The sequence below is a fragment of the Aythya ferina genome (genome assembly GCF_964211825.1).
Source record: "Aythya ferina genome assembly, chromosome: 2".
In the NCBI taxonomy this organism is placed as follows: domain Eukaryota; kingdom Metazoa; phylum Chordata; class Aves; order Anseriformes; family Anatidae; genus Aythya; species Aythya ferina.
Genome location: NC_140297.1, coordinates 54,895,251 through 54,911,756, shown reverse-complemented (window position 1 = coordinate 54,911,756; position 16,506 = coordinate 54,895,251). Strand labels below are relative to the sequence as shown.

Genomic DNA, 16,506 nt, shown 5'->3' with positions numbered 1-16,506 from the left:
GCTTCTTGGATTCAGTATTTCTCATCCTCACTTAAAAATCATCTTGGAGGCATGTTCTCTATCAACGCGTGTTTCTCCCTGACCACAGCTTCATTCCAGTGTCTGTGTTCATGACTATCTGAGGCAATTCTCTCAGTGCATGTCCTGCAAAAAGGAGTGCTTAAGCTTCCTTCTAACCTTTGCAGTCTGTATGCCTCATCTAAAATGAGCTGCATAGAAAAGTGCAGGAAGAAACAGGCAGAATTGTCACTGCTTTTCCGTAAGGCTGAGATTGAAAACATTTTCCTTTCTCTTGTTCCTTCCAATGGTAGGAAGATATTTTTCTCTGTGGTCTGTGGAAAAGTTCCTGTGAATATTAATTTAAATAAATTATCTAATTCTGATTTCTGCTCATAAGATTTTTTTATTTTTTTTTTAACAGATCTCAGCAAATCATCCCTCTTTCTCTGTACTGTTCAAGTTTACTTTTTGGTTAATGTACTGGGTCTGGCTGGAATGTTAACTTTCCCGGCAGCAGCCCATACAGTGCCGTACTCTGCAGTTGTAGCTGGAACAGCAGTGTTATCACAGCAGCATTGTGTCTACTGCTGAGCAGCAGTGGCACAGCATCGGACCTTTCTCTAACCCTCCTAGGGGGTGGGCAAAAAGTGAGGAGAGAAACATCACTAGGGCAGCTGACCTAAACCAACCAAAGGGACATTCCATACCATGTGATGTCACGCTCAGCAATAAAAGGTGGAAACAGGAAGAAGAGGGGAGGGGTGGGCTCTCGTTGGGAAAACATCGGTCCTCCTCTCGAACACCGGCTACGTGCCTTGAGGCCCTGTTTCAAGGACATGGTCAATCATCGCTCATTTGTGGGAAGTCGAGAGTAATTTATTTCCTCTGCACTTCCATATAGCCTTCATTTATATTATTTGTTTGTTTTCCTCCCTTCTTTTTATTTTTTCCCTTTCCCCCTCCCTTTTCCCCTTTCCCTCTTTATTTCCCTTTAGTTAAATTGTTTAGTTCATAATAATCTTTATTTAATTATTATTATTATTTCCCTTTAATTAAATTATCCTTATCTCAACCCATGGGTTGTTATTTGCTTTACTTCTGCCCCTCCTCATCTAAAGGAGGGGGAGTGAGAGAGCGGTTGTGGGGTTTAGCTGCCCAGCACGGTAAAACCACCGCAGTTAAACACACAACACAGTTTAAATGCTTAGAAATTCTTTGCCAGCTTTCTCCACAAGATGTCAGTGTGGGTTCTTAATTCAATTGTACTGCCACTCTCCTCTGTCTTATCACATTGCTGAAAAAAAATGGAGACAGGCTTGGGCAACTCCTTCTGCATACATTTGTTTTGAAGCTGAATTTGGTTTGCATCATGTACAAATACCGTTATTAACCTGGATTTTACTTTTGCCATTTAAACGGACTTTGGGATCAGGCTGTTGTTTCTAGTCCTTCCTTATAGGAGGAGTGCTACATGTCAGACGTATCTATTGAACCGCAGATACCAGTGAAGCTGGCCTGACAGCTGACACTAACAGAGCTGATGGGTTTGTTGCTGTGTCATTCTGGAGCAGAAACAGGATGCTAATGGCATGGGGTAGTAAGCTAAGACTGCTCAGAAACAAGGCTTGTTAGGCTAGGATCATTGCAGTATAAATTACAGCATAATATATTTTTTAGCCTGAGTTAATAGTTCTGCATTGCCTTGCCTTGCACCATGTGGGTGTAGCATGTAGTCGTGTTTCTCAGCATGTAGTCGATTATCTCAGCCTAAGGCATGTTGTTTGGCAATAGGTGCGGTGTGTTCATGTCCCTCTGAAACTGTTTAAGGCCTATTTAGGGTTGTTGATTTTGTTTAGGTCATTTACTGTCTCTTGCTGCATACTCATCCCAAAGTGGGGGGGGGGAGGGGGAAAGCTGGCAGAATTTGGTAACCTTTGAGTGCCCAAATGGTTCTTGCTTACATCCCATTGGATTTCATCTGAGTTGTCAGCTTTCACTGAGAAGAATGCAACCAAGCTTAATGCTATGGAAAGGTAGCATTCCATTTTAAGCAAAGTCAGACATAACCTTTTCCAGGGGAAAACACATTTTCATTAGATTGATGTTACTTTCAACTGAATGGCTTCAGCATCATTGGTTGATTACGAGGTGGCTAAAGCATCTCGAAGAACTCAGAAGAATATGATGTATTTCATGAGGTTTGGTAAGATTAAGCTAGAATGAAGGTGAAAATGAAGAATGAGTGAAGATGGATGTTCTTACTGACAATTATTTCCTTATTCAATAAGAAAGATCACTTCAACATACCATTTTTTTTCCTGAATGCCTCATTTGATAACTTTCCCTAACTGTTCTCCAATTTCTCTAATTCTCTCATTTGTTATTGAATGGAGTGTAAACTGAAAAGTAGCATGCTTGGCCCATGGTTTCCAAGAGATATGCGTAAAAGAGATGTAGAAATTTCTGACCCCTTCGGCCATTTCTTGCCAATGGCTTTTCTGCCTCTGTCCAATGTCTGCTCTCCTAATCTAGTTTACTTTCCAGAGTACACTTTGTGGGCCTGCCACATCATATCAGTCTTCTTAATTTATTGTTGCTTGTGGCCTTATTCATTCTCCTTCTCTTTCAGAACCTCAGATCCTTGTTACTGGCATCTGCCATTCTCTGGCATCTTGCCTTATCACTCTATGGGTTTTTCCACAGGTAGCTTCTTCCTGCCTATTGTCATACCTAATGGCCTTCACTCCATCAATTCCCAACATTTAGCCCCATATTGTCTTTCTCCTACCACCAGTCTTTCTGTACAACACCCTTATTTCTCTCCTAGGATCTGAAATATTTATCTTCCTTTTGTGGACCTGTCTGGGTACCAACACAGGTGTCTAATTACTTTGCAGTTAGAAACAGCTAGCTGTAGTTTTTTTCTAAAGAAGAGCCCAGATTTCTCTCAGTGGTATGACTGTCTGTTATCTTTTCTTATCCCCAGCACAGTCTTTGCTCCCCTGTCTTCCCGCTAATCTTTTCTTATCTCCTGATTTAGTTGTTCTTCTTACTGCTTCAGAATGTAAATTCTGATAGCATACTCTTCTGCCATTCTTCTGCCAGTGTGAAACATCTGTCACGCTGCAGAAATTACGGAGACTCGTTCTAAGGTGTGTTACGAGCAGTAGGCCAAGGAGGAATCCTAAAATCATTTTTTTTTCCTTGAGCAGCACTGTAAGTAGTAGATGAACCACAGTACCATTAGAGGTGGTAAGAAAGACAGACTAGAGGAACTACAACTTTTAAGAAATCTTATAAAGTCCCATTTCTAATCCATCATAAACAGCTTGATGAATATTTTTCTCATTGATGATAAATGACATTGAAAATGCTCTTCCACCCTGAGAAAAGTACTCTATTTTAGGACAGAAGAGAATCCCACATGCCACAACAGAATCTTAGTACAGAATGAGAAATCACAGCCGAAAAAAATGGGGGCAAGAATTGGAACTGGAGATCTTTTGGTTCAGAAGGTATTAAAATCCTAGAAAGAAAAGAGCTAACTTTAAAATTCTTTGCACTGAGTTTCCAGAGGAATAGTGTTATATTTATAGTTTTATGCTTTACTTATGCAATTGCATATTTTACAAAAGTGAACAGCTGGATGCTATTGCTTTTGGTTTCTGACAGATGCCAAATGAGGTCAGTTACAGAGTCTGAGCTGATTCGTGTGGGGTGAATGCTAGAACTAAGACCTCTCTACAGAGCACTTAGATTAAAGGGCCATATGCAACTTAAAGAGGATTTTATCCTCTTTGCAGTAGGAGCTGCTGTCTTCATTGTCCATAGTTCAGGCTAGCAGTGCCTAATGTGGAAAGAAAAATGTGCAAATGGTGTCCTGGTGGTATTGTACGTGGTTTTGTTTGTTTGTTTGTTTGTTTGTTTGTTTTTTTGTGGTGGTTCTTGTTTGTTTGTCTTTTAGTGGTTGGTTGGTTTTTTGTTTGTACTGTTTTGTTTTGTTTTTTACCTATATGTGCAGAATTGACTGAGTTCAGATTTTGGGAGTTATTGAAATCAAACTTGTGACAGAGAAATCTCCAGTAAGACATTTGCAAGCATTCATACAAATGCAATTTTTTTCCTTCTAGTACTTATTTTTTAGTCCCAGAATCTCTTTCATTCTGAAGAGGAGGGGAAAGTTTAAGAGAGGAGAGATTATTTTGGTTTATGGTCTTTTTCTGTCAGTTTCTATATATTATTAAAAGAAACATTTCCTATAAAAACTCTTTTGTTTTGCTGGATGACTCCAGCTAAAATGAGATATCCAATAATAAACGCTGGAAGCTGAGCCCTTGGGGTCCATACCAGCAATGACTGAAAATCTTTTTCTTCTCTCTGGAGAGCTGTGGCCAATATTCCCATTTTATACAGAAATGTTTTGGGAGAGAGACTCAAGTGATGTCTTATTAGTTTTTCTTTCTCTAACAGGAGAAATGGAAGAAAGTGCTCGAGGTGTGGTTACCAGTTAATCCACAGCATTAACTGGAGAAAGAATTGTTTTTGTTGTTGCACTTAAGGTCTTCTTCCCTGTGGTAGACTCCAGACTGTACTGAGTAGCACAGAGTCAAAGGTGTCAGATCAAATGCTATTTTCTGTAATCTTGAACCTTAACAGTGTTTTTCAATATGCGAACTCAGGAAGGAGGACCATGGAAGATACCTGTCTCCTCTACTGAAAGATATGACCTGGGTCAGTTCCACTGAATGACTATGCTTAAATTATTCGTGGGTTGCTGAACAAACTGCACCACAGGCTCTAAACCAAAGACATGTAGGGAGAGAAAACACATATCAGTGTCTAATGGCATGTCTGTTTCATTCTTCTCTACTTCTGTTCATAGCTCCTCTTCACTGAATGCACATTGGAATCTGAAGCATAGACTGTGACCATCAAACTCGTGTCTGTACCATTCATCTGCTGGCCAAAAATGTCTTTATGCCTCAGTCTGTAAACAAATACAACAGTTCTGTCTTTCCCTTGTTTTGGGCAAAGAGAGAAGAAACAACAGTACAACAGATGCTGCCGTTGCTGTTATCCTGGTAAGATCAACGTGCACCATTTGTTACGCAGAAGAATCTTCTTGCTGTCTAAGATGGTTTATATAATCTGCCCTGTTAATCTTTATAACATTACAGTTTCTTCTGATCTAACATGGCTCAAGATGTCTTTCAGAGCCTGAAAAAGTTGGTGAACAGTGATAATGTTGGCGGTGAGAGCTGGGGAAATCCTGCTTCAGTAGTCCACTATAATTTATTTGAAAACAACCACATCTGAATGTCTAAAAATGTGCCAGCTGAACCAGGCTCTCAACAGCTGTAGATGCTTGTAATTCTACTTACAGCAAGCTATCCCATAGGGTCCTTAACTGTCTTACTGAATAAGCAAGATATAAAGCTGGATGCAGGGAGTGAAGTGTCCTGCTTATATTTAAGGTTATATTTCTTATTGCATTCTCTGATAAAATACTGGTGTTCTTGAAGTGTACATAGTGTGGTCCTGAGAAAGTCTGCCACAGTGGCTGTGTCTGTATAGGCAGTCTTTAGGTTTTCAAATTTTCTCTTAATTTCTTATTCTAACACTTATTCATATTAATGAATCATTAATTTATTCTCTGGAATAATCCAGTAGCAACGTCTGAGGAGTTATTATAGGAAAAGTAGCTGTCTGAATGAAACAAATATGAAGAGAACAAATTGTTACAGAAAATGTGTTTATTTGTGTTTGTTGGTGGCAAATATGACCAAAATTTCCATTTTTATCGTCTGCTTATTCCTGTAAATGTTGCTGTGAAAGTACATCTATTTGAGGTTCAGCACAAAATCAGAACATCTTTTCTTGATTGGTATAGGCCATTAATTGTTAGCAGAGAAGTTTGAGAAATGGATTAGGCAGTAGTTCCAAGAGAGTTTGGTTTGCTTTTGAATACTATTTGGCTAAATATGACATTCATTTTATAAGGCTTGTGGGCAAAGCTTGTCTATTCTTATCATTGTCTTTACTCAAGTTTTGCTTTCTCATGCTATTTTTGTTTTGTTCCTCTCATTTAATGCCATTCTGCTGTATCACCTAATGACATAGACTAGCAACATGGCAAAAGAACTTTTTTATCTAATTTAATCAAGCTGCATTAGGATTCTGGTTACAAATATCTTAATGGTTGTGGAGAAAGAGGTCTGAGAAATCCTCATAGGGGCTGAGTAATCGAACGTAATTATTAATTAGTGGAAGTCTGCCTTTGTAGCATAAATCTTTGTGTGTCTAATTTCAAAGTACATTGCACATAATCATGTTCAGGGTTATGTCCATTTCAGTGAATTTTCTTTTTTAATATACAGATAAGAAAGACAGGAAGCTCTTTCAATAAAAACATAAAATACAAGGCAGCTGCTCTACCAAAATATATTTCATTGAAACAGAGCTATTTTCTGTGAACTGGATGCAGGCGGAAGTCTATAGAGATAACTAGACATATTGTCATTGCCGTGAATGCATATCTGCAATTGCCTTTTCCCTGCTCTATATATTTTTCACGTTTCAAAGGAGATTATACAGTCAAGGGCAGATAATGTCCAAAATTCATTCGCGGTGTGACTCTATTGCTTATGAAGACTTCAGGCTGGGAATAAGTTTGATGAAAACTGTAGCTGAAATGGAAGACAGGGGACCATGTTAGATTAGATATGCTGTTCAACTTTCCTGCTATTTCAGAAAGCCTGACTTTCCCCAAGCAAGTTATTTTACTTCACCAGGGAAATACTAGCCTATTTTTCCCTTGTTTCAACAAGTTTTTATGTCATGCTATGTTTGATGTTTCTGATGAATAAGTTAATTTTTGCAACCTTTAAACAAACAGCAGAGTTAATTTTTGCAACCTTTAAACAAGCGGCAGGGTATGAAAAGTGCACAGAGAGGGTAATAACCTAATACTTAATAGCTTCCACAGTCACTGGTGGGGAGGGAGGCGGGGGGAGGGGACAGGAGTTGGCCTTGTTCCAGCCTTTACAGTAAAAAATTTCCAAGTTGTATACAAGCGTTTTTGGAATTTAAAAGAACACAACTGCAATCTGTTTACATCACCTGTTGACCAATTAACCAATGCAAAGAAAAAAGAAATACCTTTTCATGAGATCTATTTGGTCTTGTTAAGTAAATTCTTTTTAAACTCATCTGATTATGGAAACTTTGATAACATTAGATTTTGTTTTCTGATGTGGCCCCAAAATTTCTTAGAGATGAAAACAGCTGATTGATTTAAATACAGTATAAACTGGGAAAGTCTTGTCTTATGTAGATTTTTTTTTACTTGTTTAGATTTTTTTTAATTGATTTATTTTACCGGAAGATATTCTGCTTACTGAAAAAGTTCCTGGGGAAAAAGCAAACAAACAAACAACAACAAAAAAAAAACCTCTCCCTTTTTACGCATTTTTGGGAGGAATGTTCCATATTTTGTAAAAAGCAGCTTCTGTCATTATTGTCTGCACTCACACATTTGCAGAGCGCTAGATGAGTTTCTTCTTAGTATTAAGAAAGTGCACACTAACAAATTTATGCCAGCTAGCATAGGAGAAGGTACAGAATATGCTGATAAGAGCGTTTTGGGAGCTAGGGGCTTGTAAGCATGTATGTAGAGCTGGACATTGACCAGAGAAGCACAAGGGAGATCTGGGTCAAGGAACTGAGGAATATGGGACTTGGCCTACTAGCCCAGGAAACACTAGAATGGGAATTTTAGAGCTGGGTGCAGTCGTTCCTTCTTCACTCTTTAAGGAAGGGCAGAGAAAGTGGAGGAACATCCCTGCTGCTGAACTCAGTATGTGTGGTCTTCCACTGTAAGCATGGGAAAGGAGAAACAGAAATGTACAGCGCTTTTCAGAAAGCATGCATGAGTATGGCTTTAAGATAAAACTTCCATTCAACACAACTGCAAATAATTAACTTGATGAAAACTTTGATGCAGTGCAATGTTTTCACAATTATATGATGTGGAAATGAGTGGATCCTACTTCAAAATTCATGATCAGATTTGAAAAATAAGCAAGAGATTGGATTTGGCTTGCGAAAATAAATAAATAAATAAATAAAAAGGTATATTTATCATGTTATTGAAAACACAAGATCAGTTAAAATATTTGCAGTGGAAGCTGGCTTGCTTACACTTTGCTGGATCTGTTATTGAACCTCTAGTTTGTCCTTATGTTCATGTTAAAGAGAATTATGTCAAGACAAGGAAATTATGAAACTGAGACAGGAAGAACAGGAGTTTGTTTGTATGTGTGAGTATACAAATACTATGCAAAGTATATTCCTGCCTTAAGACTGTGAGGAGAAAAAAAGAAAAGGAAATATATTTTAGGGTAGTTAATATGAATATTTCAGTAATCTTTAACTAATGCTATTAAAACCATTATTTCAAAACCTGTAATAGCCCATAAGATCTTCTACATAGACTTCAGACATTTTGTATTACAGTATGATAATTTTTATAGGGGAAAACAACAACAACAACAAAACTATGAGGTTTGTATTGGCTTTCTGAAGTGACTTTGGTTTCTTGTATTGACTGGTTTGGAAACACTTGAAAAATTAAGGTTAATTTTGTGTTATGCTGGTGCTCTTGAGCTGGAAAGGAGAATGTAAGTGTTATTGATGTCTGGAAAAGCTCTTGAGATGGAAAGGAGAAGGTAAGAGCATTTCTGGTGAAGCATTTCTGTGCTTCTGCAGTGTTTTACTCTTTTCAGTTCTTTATAAAACTCTTGAAGAGGTTGAGTTCACATGTGTAGTTCACCGAGCCTTGACCTCCATGCTCCTTTGTCCTGGGGGTGACTGATCAGATGTAAGTGAATGGTGTAACTACATTTGAATTAGAGACTAAAGACAGCAATATCATGCCATTTCCATGCAGTTTTGTCTTGTAACTAAGATACTAATCTAGAAGAAAGAAGCCAATCTGAAGCCAATACCTCATTTCTTCTATACACTAGCATGAGAGTAGTGTCTTCTAAGAGTTCAAAAAATAGCTACTGTATTCCTCAAAATCAAGAGCAGCTGCTATTGAGAGATATGAAGTGGGACTACAGAACTGTGCACACTGTTACATTTTATCCTGTTCTTTATTTGAAAATACTGGATTATGATAAATATGCTCAATGTTGATGTAAATTGCAATGTTATTATCTCTCACTTAATCTTTCATGCTTTTATAAAAATATTGTTGTATACCAATCAACTGATTAAGAAATCAAGTAAGTTTTGTGATGAAGGAAAAATGTATTAAAGGATTTCTAATGCTTTTGTGGTAATGCCTCATTTACTAGAAAATATGTGATTTCCACCGTACTTAAATTGGGAACTGGGTCCAAAATGTATGTCTGTGTATTTAGTTCTACTAGGTTACCCTGTTCATCTGGTTCCTTTAGTTCTATTTAGTTTCATTATATAATTTTATTGCAGATAGTACAGATCTAATCTTAAAAATGACACACACACACACACACAAAAAAAAAAAAAAAAAAAAAAAAAAAGATACCTTGCTGTGGCATTTGATGTTCAGGTGTATTGTTTGAGAGATTTATTCCTGCTCTATACATTCTAGCAATCTGAGCTAAAAAATATGGATAGTAGTTCAATATAATCTTTTATCATTATTGCTAGAGCATAAGCCATTTTTCTGTCACTTCAGGGTGGCACTTCAGTCAACTTACTTAATCTCATAGCAGCTTTCTGAAGTTTTTTTTCGGCAACTGCTAGAAAAGATCAGATAGAGAAGTGATAAACTAATGCAATAAAATTTCTCTCAGATGTTGGCAAGCTTGCAGCAAGAATAGTGAATATAAAGCATCCATGTCTTGAAGGACTATGCCATATAAATACAAATATCAGCAACTTTTTTTCTATATGTAGAAAGAGAGATTTTTAAAAGCTTAACATGAAGTCCAAACTGTGAAGTTTCTGTTCTGTTCTGAAAAATAACTATTACAGAACTAGGCAGATGTATGGATTTTAATGGCAGTAATTCATGCTAGGAGATCATATGGATTTTAATGGTAGTAATTCATGCTAGGAGATCGAATTATTTTCATGTTTGGGGATGTAAAGATCAAAATCATATTATCCCACGTTATTCATATAACAGTTATTAGTAGATATTAGTGTGCTCCAAAGAGCACAATAACAGTGCTCTGAGCCAGCTGTTAATCTGTCCAACTACTCAGTCTGAGGGTTCTCTCATATTAAAACTGTCTAAAGAGTAAACTGAGAGGAGCATTTTTCGACCACCGACATCTTTTCTATTTTTGTCCCTTTTAAGCTCTTTAACCTGCTTCTGCTTTAATTCCAAACAATAAAAATAAGCTTGAGTGACGTGACCAACTTTAAATCCAACTTTAAATTGGCAGCAGGGGTGGGGGACAGAGAAAGGGAGCAATTTCTAGGTAATCTGCAAACTCACTGTAATAAATTGGCAGTTACAGTGGCAAATGGTGTTAACAAAAAAAGTATTGCAGTGTGATCTCAGTCAAGGCATTTTTTAAGCTTTCTCCAGAAGAAAAAAAAAATGTTGAGGGTAATAAAGTAACCTTTTCTTACTCAGTTGGGTAGGCTACCTGGCATACCCCTGGCTATAAATGTATTTATTACATTTACAATACAATTACATTACAATATTATTATTTATATCTGGAAATTAGCAGCACAGTCACCAGTTTCAAATATTGGGAAAACAAACAAACAAGCATACAAACAAAAAAAAAAACAACACAGGAGGATGCTGAGGTTAATAACTGTAATTTAAATAATATTTCTCTACACTTGGATAGCACTTATTTTAATTTATTCCATTCAGATCATTAAACTTTTAACTGATCAAGAATCTACTAGCCTCTACTTAATGTGGGCTAGTGATTTCGATTTCCTTATAGTTGATTTATACTAAATCTTATTTAAAAACATAATCCTATTTTGAAATTAAAACAAAATCAGAAAAGCTCTGACATGTTTTCAAAAGCTTTTCTTTGTGTTGTGGTTTAAACTTCAATTCTATTTTGGAAATAAATAAATAAATAGATAGATAAATAAATAAATAAATAAATAAGAGTGAAAAGGAATCACCAATATCTTTTAGTTTTTTTCCAGTCAGCTTTTAATCTTTATTGACATACCCAAAGATGATAACATGATAAAGGTTTATATGCTTTTGAGTCGAGAAAAAATTTGACTGAAAATGAAATCTAAAGAAATTGAGAGTATACTTGCATATATACATAGGTATACTGTATTGGAGATGTAAGATATGTAAGCATGCATAACATCAATTTTAAAAGTGTTTAAAGTACTCTTTACTCCAGAGAATTAACATTCCCCTAGTTTTCTATCTATCTAGATTATTTTTGAAAAAAATAATAAATGAATGAGCTGAAGTGATGCAGAAGTCGTGAAAAGGGAGGGTTTTGTTGTTGTTGTTGTTGTTTGTTTGTTTTCATAGAATAATTCAGGTTGGAAAAGGTACTTAAGATCATATGATCAGCAACTCCCCCCGTCACCTAACTCTACCAAGTCCATAAGCACTACAACCACACCTTGCTCTAAGGATTGCAACTCCACTAGTTCCCTGGACAGCCTGTTGCAATGCCTATGGAACAGGTTGACCAACGTTTCTTTTATTTTCTCATTCTCTCCCTGCTTTCTACTGATCTCTTGAACTTCCCTTTTTCCCAATTATTTATACTCACAGATGCAGTTCCCTCTTTTTCTTTCACTATGTCACTGCTGTCCCTTTATTTCACTCTCAGTCTCTCTCCTGTCCCTCATTACGTATTTCATGTATGGTCCAACTTCACATACTTCATTCTATTACTCAATAGCACACATGGATTTTTATTTTACCTCTCTTTTCATAGAGTAGCAATAATATTGCTACTCTATGATTGGTGTGACTGTTGTCTGCATTGAAATTGGGCTTTGGAGTCTCAGTCATGGAGCAGGATCCAGTAGCCACTGTACACATTACATATTTTTTATTACCAGAGAGCTTATTTTACCTCATTATCTCCAGTGGAAGCCAATGGAAGCACATCAGGTAAAAAACTAGTTCCACACAGTGCCAAAGATGTATGTGTTCATTTCGTTATTATTTACTACCTTCATTTTCCCAGTCTGATGCTTGATGTTCTTCAGCACTTGCTGGTCCAGTCACAGCTCATTAGCTATTATTCAGAGGATAGGTAATAGTAGGTTGTAAACTTCTTGAATGCCACGAAGAATTGCAATATATTTTTGAAAATTATTTGAATAAAGAGATCAAAAGACTTAAATGGGAGATGTAAATTTTCAGCATATGCAAGATGTTGATAATTTTTTGTTGTGGATTTCTTGATCAAAGTAATTGTACTTTATACATCACATATATAACTGGGCTGTTTCTCAAGTGTACAATTTTCAAGTTAATATAATAAGTTCTTATAGCTGTTATTTTAAAAAAAAGTTTCGTCTTATCTCTTAGCTTAGCATCTCCCTTGAGATGGAAGAGTAAGATTTGAAGAAGGAATATGTAATATATATTTGTGGTGAATAAACCACTCAGCTAGAAAACAGGAAATGAATTTCTGTCTTTATGAAAATCAATTTCCAAAAAATTAATGTATGAGAGAAAATCATCTAATTTCCCCTTTCTCTGAAGTGTTGAATAAAACTAATTCTTTCCTCTGTACCAAGCACAGTGTTTTTATTACACCTAAGGGGCATTTGCATTTTCTGAAAACAATATAATTACAGCTTAAGTATTGCGTGATAGAGCTATAAAAATAATAATTAATAATTTAAAAAGTGCAGTTACATAGCTGAACCAGAACTGATAGATTTGGCTGGATAATGAAGACTGTCTGTATTCAAAAGGCTAATGATTGGTTGTAACTTCGTATGTAACTTCGTATGTAACTTCGTTGTCTAGAAGACAAGGTATTCCCTTTTATATGTGCTTAAATACTCTGACTCTTCTTTATTGTCTGCTTCCATTCAAAAGCATCTCTTCTGCTAGTTTCATGCATTGGCTGGTTAGTCAGAGCTTAAACAAGATGTCTTTACCCAGGTTGTTACCAGCCCTCTTAGCTATGTATGTAAATAAATGCAGTAGAAAACAGGAAAGTTTCTTCAGAGAATCAAAGGATTCATGCTAAATATAAAGCATAATTTCTTAATGGAAATACCTTGTCTTGCAGTTTTATGTCACCTACCAAAAGGACAATTAATGTAAATCTTGCAATTATCACTGATATTTGAAAGATTAATAGGGAGGATATATCTTTCAGGATACCAATAAAACCACAAAGATGAAGAGAACATCATGGTGGCATTTTGGTGACTTGCAAATGCCAGAGTAGGTGCTGAGCAGAGAAAGGAAGGAAGGAAAAATGGGAAAATGTCAAACTGAAGTTCAGATTTATACCATTGAAACTATTCTCAAATGCAGAATTTTCCAAAATGTATCTGACTAAAGAATTGGCAGAACAAAGATCTTGGAAAGAACTGAAGGTTTAGTTTTGCAATGTAAAAAAGTCTTTTTTTTTTGTTTTAATTTTGATTGTAAACTTTTAAAAAAGGAAATTGTCATCTGGTATTCACAATAAGATTGTTTTAAAATGTAATAAGATTCAATTAGATTCATTTTGAATGGGTAACCACTTTTATAAAGATGCCACAAAATGTTTAATCTCATGGAGGGAGGCAGAATTCAAGCAAAAATTTCATATTATTCTAATGAATTTTCCAAAGACTCTAATAATACAGACCAGCCTGTCTATCTCTAATTATAGGCCTTCATATACTGTGACTGTTCCCACTCAGCAGTTCAATTGGTACCTTGATGGAATACATTCAGTCTCGCTATTTTTTTTCCTCAGGAAGGTGGACAGTGAAATCCATGCAGCAAGGGCAAATAGGTAGAATTTACTTCAAGCCATGAACAAAGCAGTAGACTTTTTCACTTAATGTGTGACTTTCTTATCAACAGCTGCAAGATTTATCAATTAAGACAGCTACGATAAGTGAAGCCAGTGTTAAGCAAGACCTCCTGGTAGGCCCTTGATTCTATTTTTTTTCCTGCTGCTTCATGATGTTATACCAGCATATTGTTACGATGTCATCAGGCAATAATACAGCAAATGGAACTTTTAGGACCTCTTGTTATTAAAGTTGTCTGACATTTCCTGTTCTAATTACTAAACATTATAAAACTAATTTTAACTCTTTTGGAGCCTGAATTTGCCTATTAGGGAACAATCTACCTTAGGAAGATATAATCTGGAAAGTTTACAAATGCAGTGAGCATTACTGATAACTAGTTTGCTAGCATGTTCACTGTAAAGAAACAGAAGAAACTGCATGATGAGCAGTGAGGGAAAAGAGGGACAAAACGTTATTATTTGTGTGGTAGACATGCTTCTGTCCCTTTAATCCAGGCTTGTGTTCTTTCTTAGTATTAAAGTAGTATTAAAGGTAAAATTTGAAGTATTCAATAAACATCTAATTATGGAGTTGTCTCATTTCATAATTAGTTCCAATTTTATTTATTTATTTGGTAGAACTCTATATAAGATAAGGGGCTATTTCCTATAAATAAATATTTCATAAACTCATCACAGGAATGGAGAACACTGTATACTACTTTACCACAGTGGAAGAATTATAGATTAAAATCATATAGGCATTAAGGTTGGAAAAGACTTCCAAGATCATCTAGTCCAACTGTCCCCCTACCACCAATATCACCCACTAATCCTTGTCCCTAAGTACCACGTCCAACCTTTCCTTAAACACCCCCTGCAATGGGGACTCCACTACCTGCCTGGGCAACCCATTCCAATGCCTAACCACTCTTTCCAAGAATAATTTTTTCCTAATTTCCAACTTGAATCTCCGCTGACACAACTTGAGGCCATTCCTTCTTGTCCTATTGCTAGTTATCTGTGAGAAGAAGCCAAACCCCAGCTCACCACAGCTTCCTACATTAGAAGGAATAAGGAGTTACAATTAAGAAGATACAATATCTTGAATATGCAGCAAATTTCTACCTTTTTCCCACTATGATAATGTAGAAAATTTATGGATATTCATTAAACATTTAGCTGGACAATTCATTAGAGAATGTCATGTAGGAGGGAAATGAATGCACAATGTAACAATCTATTTCTACCTTCAACTTCTCTAAGTCCTTGTAGTGGGTTTACGTGGCAAGGTTTTGTTAGCAGGGAGCCATAGGGGTGGTTTCTGTGAGAAAGATCTAGAAGCTGTCCCATGTTTGGGAAGGGCCCCATTGTTTTCCAGAACTGAGCCAATAAGCGATGTTGTTTTGTGCCTCTGTGAGAGCATATTTAAGACAGGGAAAAAACGCTGCGCCAGACAGCAGCCGGGAGTGAGAGAACAACCTTGCAGGTGCCAAGGTCAGTGTAGAGGGAGGGGAAGAGGTGCTCCAGGCACCGGAGCAAAAGTCCCCTGTGGCCTGTGGTGAGGACCATGGTGAAGCAGGATGTCCCCCTGCAGCCCATGGAGTACCATGGTGGAGCAGGGTTCCATGCTGCAGCCCATGGAGGAGACCACGGTGGAGCAGGTGGCCCTGCACCGACGGAGGCTGCCGCCTGTGGAAGACCCCTGCTGGAGCAGATTCCGGGCCGGACCTGTAGCCCGTGGAGAGGAGCCCACGCAGGAGCAGGTGACCCGGCAGGAGCTGCTGCCCGTAGGGGAGCCAGGTTGGAGCAGTTTTCTAGAGGGATGGACCCCATGGTATGGACCCATATCTGGAGCAGTTCTGGATGAGCTGCTGCCTGTGGGAAGCCCACGCTGGATCAGTTCATCAAGGACTGCATCCCGTGGGTGGGACCCCACAGCACAGGGGACGAGAGTGACCGAGAAGGAGCGGCAGAGAAGAAGTGCTGTAGACTGACCATAACCCCCATTCCCCCGTTCCCCTGCGCCGCTCGGGGGGAGGAGGTGGAAGAGGGTGGATGGGGGGAAGGTGCTTTTGGTTTGCTTTTTCCTTTGTTTTCTCACTTCTCTCGCTTGTTAGTAATAGGCAATAAATCTTACTATCTCCTTATGCCGAGTCTGTTTTGCCCGTTACAATAATTATTGCATGATTTTTTCGTCCTTATCTCAACCCTTGAGCCCCTTTTCACATATTTTCTCCCCATTCCTCTTTGAGGAGGGGCAGTGAGAGAGCGGCTGTGGTGGAGCTCGACGGCCCACTCGAGCGGAACCACGACAGTCCTTCATGCTATGTTAAGGAATTTTAAATTAATCTCTTTTTGCCTTCCAATTACCCTTTTTTTTTTTTTTTTCCTTTCATATTTCTTATGCTAATGTGTCTTCATCTATTACAGGATCTTAGTGGGGAAAAGTATTTCTGATGGATAGTTACAAACTCTATAGGTGACACTGTTAGTAACATTTAAGTTAACATGTGTATTGGGTTTA

The 16,506-nt window shown here is 37.4% G+C and overlaps 1 long non-coding RNA gene across 1 annotated transcript in view; it reads left to right on the top strand.

Annotated features, from left to right (window-relative positions):
- The window catches only part of LOC311433217, a 52,776-nt gene extending 43,443 nt beyond the window's left edge, over positions 1–9,333 (top strand). The window contains exon 2 of the long non-coding RNA XR_014690612.1: positions 4,883–9,333. This is a non-coding gene — a long non-coding RNA (uncharacterized lncRNA). The remainder of the gene's footprint in view (positions 1–4,882) is intronic.
- The last annotated feature ends 7,173 nt before the right edge of the window (positions 9,334–16,506 follow it).